Source organism: Ammospiza nelsoni, chromosome Z, assembly GCF_027579445.1.
Source record: "Ammospiza nelsoni isolate bAmmNel1 chromosome Z, bAmmNel1.pri, whole genome shotgun sequence".
Classification (NCBI taxonomy): Eukaryota; Metazoa; Chordata; class Aves; order Passeriformes; family Passerellidae; genus Ammospiza; species Ammospiza nelsoni.
In genome coordinates, this window is record NC_080669.1 from 35,743,167 (window position 1) to 35,758,011 (window position 14,845).

General features: G+C 39.4%; 1 protein-coding gene across 4 annotated transcripts in view; it reads left to right on the forward strand.

The window, feature by feature from the left end:
* TJP2 (tight junction protein 2) overlaps positions 1-14,845 on the forward strand; it is a 62,846-nt gene that overhangs the window by 20,814 nt on the left and 27,187 nt on the right. The window lies entirely within an intron of this gene.

The window sequence follows — 14,845 nt, forward strand, 5'->3', positions numbered from 1 at the left end:
TTGGTTTTTCTTTGTTGTTGGTTTTGTTTGGTTAGGGTTTTTTTTCGCCGCAGAGGTTGTGCAGTTAATCTGGGTAATTTAATCCTCTCTTCTTGTTCTGTTATCTTCAACCTCACCTGTATTTGAGTGTTTCATCTCTTCTTAATCCTTCTTGTAAGTCCTTTGATACAGATCCCAGTGTATTTGACAGTGTTGCTCCAGTACATTTGGTAAGTAGGTGCAATCATTTGCTGTTGGCTGGGGTGAGAGAAATGGAAACAGCCCTAATAATGTGCTGGTGCCTTGCAGGGGTCTCTTGGGGATGAGGTTTACATGTGCTGTCCTGAGATGATGGAAAGTCTGACTCGTGCACGTTTGAGCTACAGGAGTTACAAAGCCTGCATTTACAGATGTACACTTCACATGGCTATAGCTTAAATACTTCACTTGAACAAAGTTATAGTCATGGAATGATTCTTGAAGTAAAATGCTTTGCAGTGTACTCAAACAAATGTAGTGCCAGAGTGTGTTGTCTCCTCTATTTGTCCTAAACAGCAACATTTTATTGGCCTGCTTTTATCAATATCGGTGGAATCCTTTCGAGGTTAATGGCAGTGCTTCTGTTCTGATAAAAAATGTGGGTTTCCAGGTCTCAACTGAGTATATGGCATTTCGTCAAACCACCTCAGGGCCTGCCTTTCATGTAAAGAAGTAAGAATTAATTGGTTTGGTTAAAGCGTCTTTTTGGTTCACAGCTGTGAGTCCATGCAGTGTGGAAATTAGTTGTGTAGGTTATGAATTCAGTACCAGCTTCTCTGTCAGCAAAAGGAGAGCTTTGGCTGATCTTTCCCTCTGTCCGCTGTGTGAGACTGTGAGAGAGCTCATCTTTCTGGGTGGACCTAACTCAAGCAGGGAGACATGGTCAGTGTAGCTACCATGATGGTTATGTTCCTTATAATACAGTTGCTAATAAGGCCACAATTCCATTTCTTTTATAAAGACACCAGTTTGCTCATTATTTTGTAGAAAAAGAGAGAAGAACCTGGAGAGATACTACAGCTGTGAGTTCTAGATTCCTTTTTATTTTTCCTAATGAAGCTGTGCAAACAATATAAAATTTATAACTAGGAATTCTGGCTGTAATTCATGGCTGTTAAAATTGCAAATGAACTTAGAATCCCTTCATCTTTTAAAGACATATTTGGAATGTGTTTCTTACCATGAAAATTAAGAACTCTCCAAAAATTTTGTGTCATCTGTGCTGATAGGAGAGACATCTACTGCAAGTACCAGCCTTCAGGCAGATTTATGCTCCTGAATGCATCCAAACTGGAGTGTACAGTGGAAAACAATATGTAAATGCAGTTACCCAAAGCTTTTTGAGAATAAAGCATCATCTAACTTACTAAATAGTAGGAGACATGCCTTCATGAACTCTTCAGGCATGTCTATCCCAGATCTTCAAAATGCAGTAAAGAAGAAAACGCTCCTTCAAGGCCTACAGTTCTAGCAGTTAACTAAACAGACGGATAATCAGCAGCAGCCTTCCAGGTATTTGTGTCTTTTGTTGTGCCCAATTAAGTAGTCAGGGAGCAATATCTTTTTTGTGTATTCTGCCACCAGAGTCTCTAGATCTGAAAAACAATACTGCGTGAATGTTTCATAACTGAGTTCTGGATGTTAAAAAAAAAACAGCATTAAAAAAAAAAAAAAAAAAATTGAAAGAAACCAGCTCTGATCTACAGCATCTGAATACAGCTACAAGAAATAATGCACCTATTCATTATTCATTGATTTATGACTTAACAATATGTATATACTTAGCCTGCCCTACCTCTTGCTTATACATGCATGCCTATTCTGTGACAAGAGAGCATTCTGAATGCTCACCCCTTATGACTTTTAGTCAGTATGAGCTTTTCAGAGATAATGCAGGATGTCTAGCTAGACTGTCATTCTAGGCTCCATAAACAAAGCTCTGAGAAGCAAATTGTTAGCCTTTGACTGAACTGAGCAGCTTGCTGCCCGGGTCAGCACTTGGCACTGATTACTCTTCTTTCTGTGTTCCAGCACTTGCAAAAATCTAGTGGATAATGTGAGTTTCTTTTAATGGCTGTGGCTGAGGATTCTTCGGTCCAACCAGTGTTTCAGAAGCTTTTTGAAGAGTTGCAGAACAGGATGAAAAATAACTTACATTTTTTTATTTCTTTCTTTTCCGTAGAAATTCTTATTCCAAGAATAAAAAGTGGTCAGTGGTTTTAGTTATTCTGTTCATAGAGTTGATACATTATTAAAGCAATTGAAGTGACAGTAGCATAGCTAATTGGTAGCATGTGTGTGCATGCTCTTTAGATGATGCATAAGAACTCGTTTCTGCTGTATGGAGCTGTACTTGCATTGTTTTGTCTGTGGGCTAAGTAACAATTATAGTTTGGCTGTGAATTTTTTATTTTCTAACACTTAGTTTCCTAAAACTCTTTCAGTGGGGATATTGTTTCTGACTCTGTAGTTTGGCAGGATCTCCCTTTTAGTTGCTGGCAGTTGACAAATACTTGTATGTGCTTTACCTCAGTATGATGTGTTACATTAAGGCAAAAAATCCCAGTGTCAGACTTCTGAAGACATAGTGTTGCTTGCAGACGGATGCCTGCTGACATTTCCAATAGCTGCTCTTTGCTCAGCTCCTCTTTGGCAATAATTCTTTCCTGGCTGTTTGTGTGCAGTGCCTGATGCACCTGAAGGTTTTAAGGATAGGTTAGGATGGTGGAAGAAGGTGAGGAGTCTTGTACCTCAGAGACACTTGTCAAGCTAGCTGTTGGTAGAATGTGAGACCCCCTGTACCAGAGTGCTGTTGCTATGTCCCTCTTTGCTGTCCCTTTAGTGTATGTGAAATACTTATAATCTAGTTCTAATATATGTGGATGTCTTAAGTATGTTTATCATTTTCTGAATGGCTTTTTGTTATTATGTTGTTATTATGATGTCTGTTTAATGTTTGCTATGGTGGTGAACTACAGAATTTAATTAAATTTTATTCATTAGTTAAATTTTATTAATTAACTTCTCTCCCCTGTTTTTATAATTTGACCTAATTTTCAGGTCCTTTTCCAAGCTTTCTTTTCCTGCTTTATATTGTAGAAGCCAGAAGCTAAGTTCCTAATGTCTTCTGCAGCAATATAAATGGACTAAAACTCTTGGATCACACTAATTAGATTAGATTTTTTAAAGCATTTTCATCTATAGGCAGGTACATAATTTCAGGGTTTTTTCAGATGGTTATTATGGTTTGCTTATGCTTTGTGTGTCAGAAGGTTCTTGAAGTGTGTAATGCTCTTTCATGTGGCTCAGACCACAAGAAGAAAACTTTCTATTCCAAATCTCAGTTGAGAATGAACTAGTTGCTACCAAAATGAGATTTGCTCAGGGTGGTAATTTAATGGAAGCATTTCTAAACCTTAATGATTCTGACCTGTTTACTTTCCCTTCAGCCACATAAGCAAAAGGATTCTCTTGTTTTCTTTCTTAGTTCTTTTCAAAGCCGCATGTGGTTTATGAAAGTTGCAAAAGGAGGAATAAATTTTTTTCTGTTACTTGCTGAGCTTGTTCTGGTTAGTTTATTCTTTGTGTACTCAGTTTGCAGTTCAGTGGAAGTGCCCTATTTCATAGGGATGTGTCAGTTTGGTTTCATTTAATGGTTGGAGTGGTGCCTGAAGTTACTTACATTGATGTTACATGCATGTGAAGTGTTTCAGTAGAAATATTGCATCAAGGGCTCTAGTTTTAAATTGTTTTGCTGGCATTCTTTCAAGTGAAGAAAGAAGGGCTGCAGATAAACTCGAATTAGTGCTGTAGAAATGAACCAGACACGTGAAAGTTACTATCTTGATATGAAAGAAAAGGGCAGCTGACTTCATCCCTCTGTCCCTTGTGTTGATTTACTGCTTGTTTTTTGGCTGCTGTCACTTCATAATTTTAGTTAGAAAAGTCATGCTAAACTGCATGGTAGGTGTACTTGGAGTTCACATCCAGCCTTGCAAGAAGATTGAGGGAAAGGAATGAAAACCACTTGAATATTACCACTCTCATCTGCCCTTCTGTTGTTTTCTTGCCTCAGAGTGTTGTCAGGTACCGGTGAACTTTAGTGTAATACTATTTTATGTTGGATGATAAGTTGCTGGTGACACTGCCCCAGAAGAATTCAGAGCTGTGGCTATATGATTGATTTTGTTGTTTGAAAAAGTAATTATAGTCCTTTGGAGGCTCTGAGGAGGAACCTTTGCTGTGAGTAAAGGGATTCTGAATGTGTTGTATTTACTAAAGCAGGTGCAGCTGGCTTAATCCATTGTCTCTTGGGAGAGGCTTGGTCTTGGGAGGGGCTGGGTGATTATTTATTTACTCGTTTTCCAAATACACTGTGAGGAGTATCAATACAAGACTTACAGACCTAAACCCTTCAAATATGCGATCCCTAGATCTCCACTTGAATCTGTGCACGCCACTGACTGGATGACAGAAAAATTGCCTAACTCCCTTTGGCAACAGATTCTGTTTTCATTTTAGTTACATGCAAGCCATGTTGAAGTTTAGGAGTGAACTTCAGCAATGCTCTCTGGCATGGCTGACTGGACTGTTGAAACATATTGAGAAGGAGAGGTGAGTTGCTTAAGACCTTGAAGGCAGGAGGTGGTGGTAGAAGGAAAAGAATGTGGAGAGGCATGATTAGTGTGACTGGAAAACAGTGAAAAGTTGGCTAACAAATTGAGCTGTTTGTTGTGGCATGTGTATAAATGATGCGGAATGTATGACTTCAAGTTCAAAACAGCTTGATTATTTTATACAGTTTTGGTATCTTTTGGTCAATGTGACCTTTAGTTTGATGTTTGTGTTCTGTGAGGCTTGTGATACGGTGTTGGTAGTTGTATGAAATGCATTGTATAGTGTGAATTTTATGAGGTTTTAGGGTGAGATGTGATCAAATGTACTGTTAAATTTTATGCGTTACACAGAGCTATATTCAGGCTTACTTCCTTCAGACAAGAAAATAAAGCTAATGTAATAGTGTGTAGTAAGATTACATACTTAGATACACACACAGAGGAATGCTTGACTAAAAGTAAAGTGCTTTCAAGAATACTACGTATCGTTGTTCTATTAATAGAGTGAGAACAAAGGCTACTAGAAACCTTAACAGGGATAGAAAATCTGTTTCGGGATGCAGCTTGGAAACTAACAATTGTTCCATTGTTTGAATTGTCTTCAATTATGACTGGATGATTAAATATAAATGCATGCCTGATTGGATTGTATTCCAGTAATGAATTGGCCTTTTAAAAACCAGTTGCAGGAAGCAGTAGACAGGTACCCAGCTTGTTTTCCTCAGAGTTGCAGGTGTTGAATGACCAATGGAATAACAATCTTTTGATGCTAGAGTTGGTCACTTCTGTTGCTTGGTTTGCTACTTGAATATGGATGCAGGAAGATGAAGCATTCAAAAACAGTAGCAGTACAAAGTGTACTGCTGAAGTTGAATGAAATGATAATTAGAACTTCAGACCATGTAATACATATGGTGCTTCAGTGGTTTGGTGGTTTTTTGGGGGTTTTTGTGTTTGGGTTTTGGTGTTCTTTTTTTTTTTTTCATTGTTGTTGTTGGTTTGGCTTGGGGTTTTGGGGGGTTTTTTTGATGTTTTTTGTTTGTTTGTGGGGTTTTTGGGTTTTTTTGTTGTGGTCTTTTTTGGGTTGTTTTTGTTTGTTTGTTTTTTGGGGGTTTGTTTGGTTCTGGGGGGGGGGTGTCCCTTTTTTTTTTAAATTTTAAGATGCCACAAGAGTAAAAGCTATGTTTTAGTTGCACAGCATAAATATTGAAATGAGGCACTCCAGAAAATGACTTTATTTCACAGTTATTTTTTTTTTCTTAATGAAATCTAACTTAATGAAATTGATTATGTACACCTACTGAGTTTGATATACCTCATCACCAAATCCTGGTACTGCAAGCACACCAAAACCAAACTTTTGAATTTTTATTTTATTATGCCAAGAAAAGTTCAAGTCTCCTTGAACTCAGCTTATGCACAATTTGCTGTAGCACTTTAATTCTCAGACTTCATTTGTGTGGGTATCCCAAGGAGCAGAAGGTACAGAAACATGGTGACTGTAAAGAAATGTATTATGTTTACAGTTAAAGTGAATGGGGCTGACTGAGTCAGAAGTAGCTTTTAAAGCCAGCGTTGATCAGGTGAGTTGAAAGTTCTGCATCCCTTCAGTAGTTACCTTCCTGAAGCGTATACAAAAAAATCTTCATAACCTGTGTGACAGGATGAAAGTCTAGGAAAAACATTCAGAAAATGAAACTGCATTTAAACTCTCCATTTTCCAGTGTCCATGCCCATTTTCAACATTCAAGTATAATTGGTCTGTCAGCCTTTAACCTCAATTAATTTTGATCTGCAGATGAAATCACTTGGCTTTCAGGTTTTTATCTTCTCAAGCCTTGTTGAGTTTTTAAAAAACAGGTGGTGGAGAAATGTACTTTACTGCAAGAATGGCTGTGCCTCAGGAGGTGAGGTTTGTTTTCTTTCAACACCTGTGGGAAGGTAAATTGTCATATCCAAGGCTCCTCCACTTGACTGGTGCTGTAGGTTCCAGAACACTTGGGAAAACCAGCTTCTGGCTATCCTCTGTGAAGCCATATGTGAAAAGGAAGACATCTTTGATGAAAAAAAAAGTTAGTTGCTAGAGTGTTATTTCTCAATGAGCAGAAACTGTTTTCTAAAAATTAAAATAATTTAACTGTGTGTGTTGGGGGGGGGACAACACGGACATGATGACGGGGCATAGGATCTGTTTTGTTTTTTCCCCAAATGGCAGTTTTCTATTTCAATTGGAACTGTTCCCTCACAAATTTTGAAGAACTGATTGCTTCCTGCTGGGGGAGCAGTGAAGCAATTTTACCACAGCAATGAGAGAACTGTTGTTGAACAAAAGATAGGGAGCTTGCTCCTGGAATAGCTCTAAGATGAAGTTTTTGAGATTTAGGTAATTAGTAGATAAGACCTGAGTATCTTGCAGCTGTGTTTTGAATACAATCAGTTTCTTTTTTCCCCTCTCTTCATCTTGAACAAGCTTTTATTTCATTTGTGATGGGATATTTTACAGGGTTTTGATGAAGCCTGTGTATGCATCTAAGTTCAGCAGCAGCTGTAACAAGCACAGACTACTCCACTTGTGTCTACCACTTATCCCAGAAAAGTTTTGCATGTGTGATTTTAATTGGCATAACATGGGTGTTGTAAATTGATGCTGAGTTTTAATGTTTGGAACTTGTTACACTGCTGCATAAATGCTGCTTTTTGCCCCCATCCCTGCCTCTGATAATGGTGAATGATGACCTCCTCTGGGTAGCACCAAACCAATTCAGGTGACTGCTTTTGTAGTAATGCCTTTCCATAATAATAAGAGAGGGAATGATAATGTGAATCTCTTGCTAAAAGGATTAATTTGTTCAATAAGTGTCACTGTTTTAAAAAGACACCACACAATCCCTAGTAATTTCTGCATACTCAGTTGAAATTGTTAACTGTTGCTCTTACTGTCAAGATCTGTCAAGTACTGTGAAATACAAGTGAATTAATTCTAGGAAATCCCTCTGGTGTAATGAGAAATTACTCTTTTATGTCAGCAAAATCAGGACTTTAAAGGACCTCGTGGTACTTTCTGATAAACTGTTTAAATTCAGGTAAAAAGCAGTTTGGAAGAAAAAGTTCTGCTCTGAAAATGTAACTATAGATCTGCTTTTTATTGTTAAGCGCTAAAATGTGGGATTGCTGACTTTCAGGTACCTGTTTTCATGGCATCTTGGTGTCTCTCTCCACATTAGTGCGTGGTCTATCTTTGGAATACCAGATCTTTCTCTTTTTTGAGAATATGAAACTGCATGGGGAATACGTTTGTTTCCTTTTTATAAGCAGTTCAATTAATTCCTGAAATAAATGTGGTAAGAAAAGGCACTTAATAAAGCTGGAATCAATAAAAAACCAAACCAAAAAAACAACCCCAACCCCAGTCTGTTTGAGAAAAGGTATGAGCTTGAGATAAAGAAAAGCAAAAGCACCGAACAAATTTGTTTTAACACCACGTTTTCTATCATATTTATTATGAAATAAGATGTTGGCCTAATGCGGATTCTCAGAATTTTCATGTTTACTTCTCCGGGTTGCGGTGATGTAGACATCTGAGTCCCAGCGGCGGCAGTGGCTGTGCCGCGTTCGGGCCCGGCAGCGCCGCTGGCCCCGCCGCTCTGCGCGGCCTGCCCGGGACTGTGAGGCGCCCTGCAGGAATTCAGCACTGCCCGGGACTGTGAGGTGCCCCGCAGGAATTCAGCACTGCCCGGGACTGTGAGGTGCCCCGCAGGAATTCAGCGGGAAGCGGCAGCGCTGCTCCTGGTGCTTGCAGGCCTTTGTGACGCGCAGCGTGAGCCGGCGGGGGAAGGAAAGCAGCTTGCTTTCTGCTCGTCTGTGCCACAGGGCATATATTTAGTGTGCATATATGTGTAAATAAAAATTATATTTTGCTATGCACAGGACATTCCCAAAAATCATATCATGTGCCTGAGAGCATTTTCCAAACACTCTTGGAGCTCTGTCAGGCTGGTGCTGGTATCACTTTCCTGGGGAGCTGTTCCAGTGCCCAACCACCCTCTGGGTGAAGAACCTTTTTCTAATATCCAACCTGAACTTGCTCTCACACATCTCCAGGCCATTCCCTTTGGTCCTGTCACTGTCACCACAGAAAAGAGCTCAGTGCCTGCCCCTCCTCTTCCCGTCAGGAGGAGGTTGTAACTGCAGTGAGGTCTGTCCTCAGTCTCCTGTTCTCCAGGCTGAGCAGACCAAGGGACCTCAGCTGCTCCTCACACAGCTTCCCCTCAAAGCCCTTCACCATCTTGGATGCTTGCTTCTAATAGCTTTTTATATCTTTTGAGGTATTGTGGTGCCCAGAGCTTCACACAGGACTTGAGGTGGGGCCATATCAGCACAGAACAGACAATCAATAAATATATAATTATAATAATCTATATAATATATATTTTCCCATACTATTAAGTAGCCTTAAAGCCACTTAGGAACTTCTATATTCCTGTCTTTTCCATAGAAGCCTTTTTCTCTGTTTCTTTTTATTCCATGCTCCTGGCTAGATAGCCAGTCCCTAAGAGCGGTGGTGAATGGGGTTAAAGTCAGCTGTTTGCCAGAAACAAATTGAGTTTCCTAGAGCTCAGTACTGGGTCTGGTTCTGTTTAATAATTGATGATCTGGTCAGGTGACACTAAGTTGGGTGAGAGTGCTGATCTGCTTGCTGGAGGGTAGGAAGGCTCCATACAGGGATCTGGATAAGCTGGATCCGTGGGCCAAGACAACAGCATGAGGGTCAGCAAGAGCAAAGGATGGGTCCTACACTTTCATCAGAACCCCAGGCTGTGGAAAGCTGCCCAGCAGAAAAGGGCCTGGGGGTGCTGGTTGACAGCAGCTGAATATGAGCCAGCGTGTGCTCAGGTGGCCAAAAAGGCCACTGGCATGCTGACCTTTATCAGCAATAATCTAGCCAGCAGGATGAGGGAAGTGATTGTCCGTGTGTACTCAGCACTCGTGAGGCCACACCTGAAATCCTGTCTAGGCCCCTCATTCCAAGAAAGACATTGGATTGCTGGAGTGTGTCTGGAGAAGGGAAACAACTGGTGAAGAGTCTGGAGCGCAGGCCGTGTCAGAAGCAGCTGAGGGAGCTGAGGCTGTTTAGCCTGGAGTAAAGGAGATCAGGGATGACTTCATTTCTCTCTACAACTGCCTGTAAGGTGGATGTAGCCAGGTGGGTGTGGGTCCCTTCTCCCAGACAGCTAGTGACAAAATGAGAGGACATAGGCTCAAGTTGTGTCAGGAGGATGTTTCAGTTGAATATTAGGAAAGGTTTCTTCATAGAAAGGGTTATCAATCATTGGAAAATGTTGCCAAGGATTGTGTTTGAGTCACCTTCCGTGGAGGTATTTAAAAACCGTGTAGGCATACTCTTAGGGATATGGCATAGTGGTGATCCTGGCAGTGTTACATTAACAGCTGGACTGAGTGATCTTGGAGGCCATTTCCAACCTAAACGAGTCTATGATTTAATCTGTCCCTTTTATAAATTCTTGTTTTCCTGGTGCATGCTTAAAAGTGAAGCCTCATCTGTTGTCCAAGTTGAATTTAGCTGCAGAGTTCTAATATTTGTTCTGCCATCTGCCTTGGCCTGCCACTTCAGCTGACAGAAATGGCAGGAGAGTAATTCAGTGAGAAAAAATGAGGATGTTTTTGTGGCTTTCCAAAGCTGTCTTGGCTTCTTTTTAAGAACTGAACAGCAGAATTCACAGAGTCAAGGATCTGCATGTAAATGAGCAGGAGGAGTGTGGAAACTGTGATGGTCAGAAAGAATTTGTTTAGTTCATACTGTGCAAAGCTGTACCCCAGCCTATGAGGTTGTGTGTTTGTGAAGGAAAAACTGCATAGCCAAAGATGAAAAGGGGGGGCGTTGGTCTTGTGAGAACCTTCCAAAAGTGCTCATTTTTAGAGACAAAGAAACTTTAACAAGTCTGAGAAGAAGAAACCACCTAGAAAGCAAGAGAACAAACAAATTAAAAATACAATGCACCATTGATTTTCATAACCAATTTTTAAGGTGAATTGTGACTTGACACCAAAATATTTTAATAAAATCCTGATTCTCCCTTTCTTCCTTCAAAAATGCTTGTCCCACTTTCTGAAAATTTTCAGTATAATTGGTAAATGTTTGGTAAAAATATGCAGGAAATACAGTTTTCCTAGAGAGTATCTTGCTGTCTTGAACTGAAAAAAAGTTTCCTCAAAAACAAGATGCTTTTTTTTTTCCTTCCCCAAAGAGTCTACCGTATGCATTACTCAAATATTTATATGTGCAGATATTGTCTCCCCATTTTTATTTAGGTGCTTCCTTAATACAGAGTTGAAACAAAACAGAACTTTACAGTGATTATGTGCCCTATGCTATAATCCACCAAAGGGATGCCTTATGCCACATCCTTTACTGTCTTCTTTTCAGTGTCAAAGTTAGTAGTCCCTTTCTGTTTTGGAATTGCAGAAAAATTAAATCTTTACAAAAGTCAAATCCCAGGCCTCTCTTTTGATGTAGGTTTGGTTTATTTTGTTGGGTTTTTTTTTCCTGCCTGGGCAAGTTCCTGAAAAAAATCTCTCAGCTGGGGGATGTTGTTTCATCACTGTGAGCCATTTGAAGAATGCTACTGCAGAGGCTGCTGCACTGGGTGGATTGTGCGATATCCTTCATTTCATTTAAGCTTTGTTTGTCATTTAAATGCTGTGAGCTGGATGAAGTGATACATCTTGTATTAAAAAGCACACAACTTGTCAAAGATCCAGATCAGCATAGATCATCTCTGTGTGTGAAACCTTTTTCCATCCCCTTGGGCTAATTTGTTAAACAATTTTTTGTGCACTGGGAGATCTGGGGCATTATGCTGTGAATGTTAATATCAGGGCTACAATGCAAATGAGACCTAGATGCATTTGTCAATTAATATTCTCAATAGTTTGATGAACAGTGCTGTTGCCCTTCATTTCCCCAGTTCTGGGTAGAAGTGGATTCTGGTTTAGCTTGCAGTCTGGAAGGCATTTATTGTGTCATAGTGGAAGAAGAGGTAGAAATGAATGCAGGTTCTGCCACCCTGGAATTCTTCCTCACATGTTAGCTGGCTGAAACTCCCACAATAGGAGATGGTTGATCCCTGTTTCCCAATTACAGGGGCTATTTTCCTGCAAGACTTGTATTAGACACAAACAGAGGAGATCTATGTGTTGGCTTCCTTGCATAACACTTAGGCTACTTGACTTGAAGTCAAGAAACCTAAATTATGCTCTTGGCTCTGCAGTTAAGAGCTTTGGTACTGGTTGATTTGTAAGAAATAGTAGTTTTGCTAACTGGAAGCAAAAATCCTAGTGAAATAGTGCTCAGCACAGTGTCAAGCAATGACTGTGGGCATTGTTGTCATGATGGATTCATACTGTTCCTGAAAGAAGTGAAACAAAAGACCCTTTCATTATTGTTTAGTTAACTGTAGTTAACCATTCTCATTTGGTCATTTTAAAAGTTTTAATGAAACTTAAGAAGTAAGGATTGGTTTGTGAATGCCTGGAATAGGCTTGTTGTACTTTATGCAGTGTTTGCTGGTACTGTTTTAGATAGAATTTACAATTTATAGCAACCAAATGGTATAACTCCTGGGTGAAATATGATTTAGAAAAGCTTTAAACAACATCTTGGCTTTTACATGAAGAATGGTTTGTGTTTCTTTATAGTGACATTCAACTCACCATGATTTTTTCTTATTTACCTATGAAAAACAAATTCTTAGAAACATTATGCTCAATTTATGGTTTTTTTAGGTCTTTTTAGGCAGCCCTTCAGATTGCTGTTTCTACATGCATTGTGCAAAAAAAGCAGTTTCTGACACAAGGTCTGATAATACACAAAATCACAGAGTGAGTTGGGTTGGAAGGAACTTAAAAAATAATGTAATTCCAACCTCCCTGCCATAAGCAGGGACAACTTCCACTTGACCAGCTTGCTGATGAATATGTTTGTTACCTTGCCAATAGAGCAAACATATTTTGCTAATATTTGTTCTTGTTGAGTAATTTAGATGAAAGAAAATCTTATATTATGTAACTGATAATTTTCCATTAGCGGGAAGAGGAAGAAAGATTGTTTGTCTCATTTCTATGTGAATTTTTTCTTCTCCTTCAAAAATTTCTATTCCGTGTCAGAAGTATACTTATGTGTACGGTTTGTGATTTTTTTCCCCCAGCTTCCTGCATTCTGATAATATAACCCATTGTGATGCTAGCAACTATTTTTGATTTTACTGGAGTGTGAAAGTAGAATATGATCTTTTACCATGGAACTGTACCTTAAATTTCTTCTTTGTTCCCCTAGAAGGAAAGAGAAGGCATTTCTGCCATTATTGAAGAGCAGTAATCTTTTACTTCAAGTGGATATCTTTTGCAAACCATTTTTTTATCATTTGTCTTTATTTAATTTGAGTCATTCATCATTCTAGGAAACTGTTTCTTGAGGAGGATCTGTTGCTGTTCTGGGAGTTGCTGTATTGGTGCAGGAACCTATATGAAAAATAGGATATGCTTCTCTGATACAGAGTATTTATTGGTAGAAAATAAGGTAGCTCCTTTTGTGCAAGATGCCTGGCTGTACTGTGAATGATCCATGGGCAAAAGTAGTTTTTTCTCATTTTCCTGGATCCTAATCAAGGGTCTGCTGTATCATACACAGGTAATTCATGGGAACACACCAATTGGAGCCTTCTTGCAAGTGGCTTCCTCACTGCACCAGAAAGGCCCGATAAAGGTCCTGTTCCTCCTCAGCTACATTTCATTATGTCAGGAATACTTGGCAAGCTCTGGCTATGCAGCTTGTGTTGCATCATCATCATCATCATTTTGTAGACATCTTTAATAACCTGGACTATGGCATTCAGCCGAAAAAGAGATGTGGTGCTTCACACCGCACACTGATGTACAGATTGCTTCTTATTTCACTGAGCCTCCACTCCATACAGAGGGCATTTCTTTAGTGTTACCCAGAAACTGAAGTGGATCAGGATCTTTGAAAGCCTATAAATGTAAATCTAAGGCCATCCTTTTTTGTCCATCATAATTGCCTTTATGAGGGCAGGTGAGATGTAAAGGCAGTTTCTCTCATAGTGTAACTTGTCTTTGAGACCAGGAATACTTACGTCTTGGTGCTGCTTTGGACTCCCTCCATCTGGTTGTTCCTGTCATTGGCTAGAAGAGTCTCTGCCCCTCTATCTCTTACAAGTGGATCACTTTCACTTGAAGTTCTTGTTTATCTTTGTTGTATAAGTCTGTCTTTAGGGAAAACCTAGACTCAGCTTATATCCATAGTAGCATACGAAGCAGGGACAGGAAAAGTTGGAGGGCTAGGACCTCTTTTTTGGTGTTACTTCCATAATTGAGCCAGTAAGACTGCTGAAGGTGTCCTTTCTGCTGGCTTGGACAGATTGTGTCTTGCTTGTATAGATTATGTGTTAGGAAACACCCTTTTTCTTCCTTGTTTTTAGAGGAGGAGATAACATAGTGCTGGGTTTAAAACTTTGACCCCAGGGTGAGTGGACAGGTGCAGCCTGCTGCTGTAAGATTTTGTTGTGATGTTCTGAGGTTGCTTGATTGAATTTTTTGAGAGCTCTCTTTTTCTTCTCACCTTCCCCACTTTATAAACCAGATCATTACGCTTAGTTTTCTTTCCCCACGTGATTCACAAACATTTTATTATCAGGATAGACTCCCAGCAAGAACCAGAGGGTGTATCTGTCATTGGAACTGAGCTTGCTTTAAAAGAGTTTCAGTTTTATATGTCTGTGGATAATAGGTGTGATATGTACAAGGGTTGCAATTGCCTTTATAATCTTGTGCTAGGAGTGAAGTTAGATTACAATTTCCCTTTATAGTTATTTTTTATATATTGTGTATATTGTGAAGTATATTGTGAAGAGGCATGCAGGTACAGTGAAAGGATAGTGTCTGGGACAATGCTTGTTTGGAATTTTTTTCATCTCCATTTAAAAGGATTGCGTTGAGGTATTCCTACTCTGGAGATACTTCAAAATTAAACATCCAAATGCAAACACCTGCATCTTTCTGTTAACTCTCAGGTCTCTTTACTTGCAGTAATGTTCGTAGATTTCTTGATTATTTTTTAAAATTTCTTTTCAGAAAAATTTCATTTTAAATTTTGGTGGAGGCAATCCATTAATTTT